Below are 6,000 nucleotides of genomic sequence, written 5' to 3'. Positions count from 1 at the left end.
ATGAGGAGGAAATTAAAACAATAATTAGGAGCTATTTTGCCCAACTGTATGCCAATGACAATCTTAGTGAAGTGGATGAATATTTACAAAAACATAAATTGCCCAGATTAACAGAAGAGGAAGTAAATACTTAAATAACCCCATTTCAGAAAAAGAAATTGAACAAGCCATCAATGAACTACTTAGGAAAAATTCTCCAGGGCCAGATGGATTTACTAGTGAATTCTATCAAACATTTAAAGAACAATTAATTCCAATATTATACAGACTATTTGGGAAAACAGGCAAAGAAGAAGTCCTACCAAATTCTTTTTATGATACAAATATAGTAGTGATACCTAAACTGGGAAGAGCCAAAACAGAGAAAGAAAATTATATTTATTTCCCTAATGAATATGGATGCAAAATTTTTCAATAAAATATTAGCAAAAAGATTATAGCAACTTATCATGAGAATAATATACTATGATTAGGTGGAATTTATACCAGAAATGCAGGGCTGGTTCAATATTAGGAAAACTACCATCATAATTGACCATATCAACAACAAAATTAATAGAAACCACATGATTATCTCAATACATGCAGAAAAAGCTTTTGGCAAGATACAAAACCCATTCCTATTAAAAACACTAGAAAGCATAGGAATAGAGTCTTCCTTAAAATGATAAGTAGTATCTACCTCAAGCCATCAGCAAGCATTATATGTAATGGAGATAAGCTAAAAGCATTTCCAGTAAGATCGGGGGTGAAACAACGATGTCCATTATCACCACTGTTCTTCAATATGGTACTAGGAATGTTAGCTTTAGCAGTAAAAGAAAAAGAAATTAAAGGAATTGGAATGGGCAAAGAAGAAACAAAGCTATCACTCTTTGCAGATGATATGATGCTATACTTAGCGAATCCTAGAGAATCAAGTAAAAAACTACTTGAAATAATAAACAACTTTAGCAAAGTTGCAGGATATAAAATAAACCCACATAAATCATTGGCATTTCTATATATTACTAACAAAGTCAAACAGCAAGAGACAGAGAAATTCCATTTAAAATTACTGTATACTTTATAAAATATTTGGGTCTACCTGCCAAAACAAACCCAGGAACAATATGAACACAATTACAAAACACTTTTCACACAAATAAAGTCAGATCTAAATGATCGGAAAAACATCAGTTGCTTGTGGATAGGCCGAGCTAATATAATAAAAATGACAATCCTACCTAAATTAATTTACTTATTCAGTGCCATATGAATCAAACTACCAAAAATTATTTTATAGAGCTAGAAAAAATAACCGCGAAATTCATCTGGAAGAACAAAAGGTCCAGAATATCAAGGGAATTAATGAAAAGAAATGCAAGGGAAGGTAGCCTAGCCATACCAGATCTTAAATTGTATTATAAAGCAGCAGCCATCAAAACTACTTGGTACTGGCTAACAAACAGAGTGGTGGATCAGTGGAATAGGTTAGGTATACATGACACAGTAGTCAATGACTATAGCACTCTACTGTTTGATACACCCAAAGATCCCAGCTTCTGTGATAAGAACTCACTGTCTGACAAAAACTGCTGGAAAAATTGGAAAATGGTATGGCAGAAACACCATATATCAAGATAAAGTAAAAATGGATAAATGATATAGGCATAAAAGGTGAATCTGTAAGCAAGCTGGGAAAGCAAGCAATAGTTTACCTGTCAGATTTATGGAGAATGGAAGAATTTGCGACCAAACAAGAGACAAAGAACATTATGAAATGCAAAATGGATAATTTTGATTGTATTAAATTGAACAGGTTTTGTACAAGCAAAGCCAAGGCAACCAAGATTAGGAGGGAAGTAGAAAACTGGGAAAGAATTTTTACAACCAGTGCCTCTGATAAAGGCCTCATTTCTAAAATATATAGTGAACTGAGTCAAATTTATAAAAATACAAGTCATTCCCCAATTGATAAATGGTCAAAGGATACAAACAGGCAGTTTTCAAAGGAAGAAATTTAAGCTATCTATAGTCATATGAAAAAATGCTCTAAATCACTGTTGATTAGAGAAATGCAAATCAAAACAACTCTGAGGTACCACATCACACCTATCAGATTGGCTACCACGACAACACAGGAAAATGATAAATGCTGGAGAAGATGTGGGAAAATTGGAAGACTAACACATTAGTGGTGGAGTCATGAACTGATCCAACCATTCTAGAGAGCAATTTGGAACTACGTCCAAAAGGCTGTATGTGCCCTTTGATCCAGCAATACCACTTCTAGGTCTGAATCCCAAAGAAATCATACAAATGAGAAAAGGATCCACATGTACAAAAATATTCATAGCAGCCCTTTTTGTGGTGGCAAAGAATTGGAAACTGAGAGGATGCTCATCAGTTGGGGAATGGCTGAACAAGTTGTGGTATATAAATGTAATGGAATACTATTGTGCTGTAAGAAATGATGAGCAGGTGGACTTCAGAAAAACCTGGAAAGACTTATATGAACTGATGCTGAGTGAAGTGTCCAGAACCAGGAGAACGTTGTACACAGTAACAGCCACATTGTGTGATGACTAACTTTGATAGACTTAGCTCTTCTCAGCAATGAAAGAATCTCAGACAACTCCAAAAGACTCATAATGGAAAACACTGTCCACATCCAGAAAAAGAACTATGGAGTCTGAATGCAGATCAAAGCATACTATCTGTTCTCTCTTTTTTTTTGTTTGTTTCTTCTTTCTTATGGTTTTTCCCAATGGTACTAATTCTTCTTTACAACATGACTAATGTGAAAATAGTTTTAATATGAATGTATATGTAAAGCCTATATCAAGTTACATGCTGTCTTGGGGTGGGGGAGAGATGGGGAGGAAATTCGGAGCTCAAAATCTTATGGAAGCGAATGTCAAAAACTAAAAATAAATAAATTAATTTCATTTAAAAAAAGAAACAAAAAAAAAGACTGACCTTAATATTTAGGTATTTTCCTTTATCATGACCACAATACTGATTTAGGAAAGAATAGATTTTATTTGCTGACTCTTGTCAGGATTTAACTATGGCCTGCCCTGACCATTTTCCCCAACTGCCTAACTCTGACCTGAAGGAGGATGAAAGCCCAGTCTTTGCTTTGTCCATCACCCCTCCTGACATAGCTTGTACCCCTCCCTCTCTTTTATCTTGCCTGACCCACCACACTCCTGAAGAGTCATACCAGCAGATTGCTGATTCCCCTTCAATATTGGGAGCATCTCACCTTGCCTTGATGGAACTCTCTCCAACATTTGGTCAGTCTTTGTGTACTTAGTGGTGGGTTTGCTTATGGTTATCACTATGGGGTCCTGTGTTGTGACAGCTGTGGGTATTTCTTTAAAAATGAGGCAAAGAAAAAGAACAGTAATGACTGCACTATTACCCTGACCACTCGCCAAAAACTGTCCAGCCTGTCACTTGAAGAGTGTTTTGGGTTGTGCAAACACCTCACAACTGCCAAGTGTTTTGTGAGTCTAGGGAACTTGCCTCACAAGTGATAACCTGTTTGTGAACATAAGGAGGATAGCCCCATTATTCCCCCTCAGCCCGTCCCTACTGAGCCTTCTCAGACCTCTTCGCCCCATTCCTAGCACCTGAACTTCCCGTTCCAGTGGGCACAGCTCCTTCCCAACTTGCTCCTTGTCCTCTTGAATCTCTATTTCTACAACTGATTCCAGGTCCATCTAATCCAGATCCACCTACATTCCTGTTTTCACCTCTACATTCTAGCCTTCTGTACTATTTTCTTCGTCTTACACATAAGCAATGACTGGGTTCCATTAGCCCCCACTCAATCTGCTTCTACTTTTACTTGTGGTTTAGCAGCCCATGGAATTTCTTCTACTCTACAACCTTTCCTTTTGCTCCTCCAGCCTTCAGGTTATGTTACAATTAAGGGAATCTCAACTTAGGCCTATTTGGTTCTGTTTGCAGAAATGTTGCATCCCACAACCACAATGATGCCACAACTGTCTCAACCATTTTCTTAAATATCAAGGATCCCTATCTCCTTTGTGCAATGCAAATAATATGTGTGATGCTCATGTAGACTGTGATCCTTTTTGCCCTATTTATATACACTGTCAAGTTTACTTTTTTTAGAAGATACCTAACTCTTGTTTTTCATGATGCAGCAAATTGTGTAGCGAGTCAGTCTTGATATGTATGCTTCTCATAGTATTTAGCCCAACTTAATCATACTAATCAGTGTGCTAAAGGTGTGCCATTTTCTCCCCTGTATTGTCCCCCCTGCACCTTAGTAGGAGACTACCCCTTCTTTTTTTTTGCCTTGCCCATAGAGCACTCGCCTTACTAGCCTTGCCCACTAAGTGCTCTTAAGCCTTAGTAATCAGGTCTTTTTCGGATCAAAGCGGGGAACTATGAAAATAATTTTGATACTCAATTTAATTAGTATTTAATCAATCCATTGTGATTTAATGGGTATCAGTGATTGTGTTAATGAGTCAGGCAGAATATGATTTAGTCTTAAGTTTGCTGTATTAGTTAATAAGACTTATGAGTAATTAATCCACCATATATTGATGACTGATAGATCCATACTGTGTTAGGTCTGTTATAAGGATTTATCAATGTAATCCACTCCCCTTCCTCCACCTCCAAGTACAATGCTTGAAATGAGTTCATTTTTCTCAATACTCCTCCACTCCTATGAATCTTTACTGCCCACTCCCTAGTGGTCTTTGCTTCAAAACCACAACTTCCTGTATCCCTAGAATACAGCTGACCAAACATTAGTGTTTGCTGGCTTTTGAAAGCCCCTAAAGAAAATGCATATGGAAAGTCCCAGTTGAGATGATCTGTAGCTGATGACCTGTAAAAAGTCTACTAATAGAATGGTTGCAGTTGATGGACACTGGCCTTAGCTAATCATGGGAGCTTCCATGCTTCTGAAGATTGGCCAATCATAGGGGTCTTCATGCTTCAGAAGGAACCTTCCAAGGACTAGGGGACCTCCAGAGACTTCTCAAAGTCTATAAAAACCTTCAGCCCCTGAGCATTGGTATCCTAGGCTGAGAGGAAAGTCTTGGGTCCAACTGCTTAGGGACCAACAGCCTCCCTAATAAATTGCTCAGAGATCTCAGTGGTACTTTGTAGCAGATTGGGAATTTTGGGGCCCACATAAACTGAATCAGAGAAGCCTTTCCATATCCTCCCCAGCTATTAGTGTTCTCCCTCCAATATATATATGTGTGTGTGTGTGTGTGTATGTATATCTGTATACGTATGTATATATGTAGATACATGTTGTATTTGCTTTGTATACAGTTTGCACATACTTAAATTATACTATCATCAAACATTGATTAATTGCCTAGCAGGTGCTAAGTTCTGGGCTAAGTGCAGAGGATATAAATGCAAAGAATAAAACAATCCCTATTCTTTCAAGTGGGTAGCTAGGTGGTACAGTGGATAATTCATTGGGCCTGGAGTCAGGAAGATCTGAGTTAAAATCCAGCCTCAGACACTCACCAGCTGTGTGACCCTGGGCTAATCACTTAACTTTATTTATCTCATTTGCCTTTATTTTTCCTTATCTGTAAAATGAGCTGGATAAGGAAATGGAAAATCACTCCATATCCAAGTTTTGAAGGAAATAAGGGATTCTAAAAGGCAGAGGTAAGGAGGAAATGCTTTACAGGTATGCAAAGTCAAGGAGATGGAAGATGTACTCTGTGAGGAATAGCAAAAGGTAGCTGAACCCTCTAGAACTCATCATTTGCTGGTATGGTCACCCAGTTCCTTTATGTTTTCTGTGCTGCCATCATGAGTCCCAGGGCCAGCCCGTTCCAGACTAGCTGCCTTCCTTCTTCACTCTGCCGTCTGGGCTTCGTCTACTCTACACCTTGTATTCTGATTCAATTCTGGCCACTGCCACCAGCATCTTTCAGCATGGTTTTGAAGGGCCTGGCTTGGTTCAGGACCTCCTCATCCTTTATCCTTTACTCACTACCT

The sequence above is a fragment of the Phascolarctos cinereus genome, unplaced genomic scaffold, assembly GCF_003287225.1.
Source record: "Phascolarctos cinereus isolate Bilbo 61053 unplaced genomic scaffold, phaCin_HiC Scaffold_726;HRSCAF=1367, whole genome shotgun sequence".
Taxonomy (NCBI): domain Eukaryota; kingdom Metazoa; phylum Chordata; class Mammalia; order Diprotodontia; family Phascolarctidae; genus Phascolarctos; species Phascolarctos cinereus.
The sequence above is the reverse complement of the archived record's forward strand: the minus strand, read 5'-3'. Positions refer to the sequence as shown.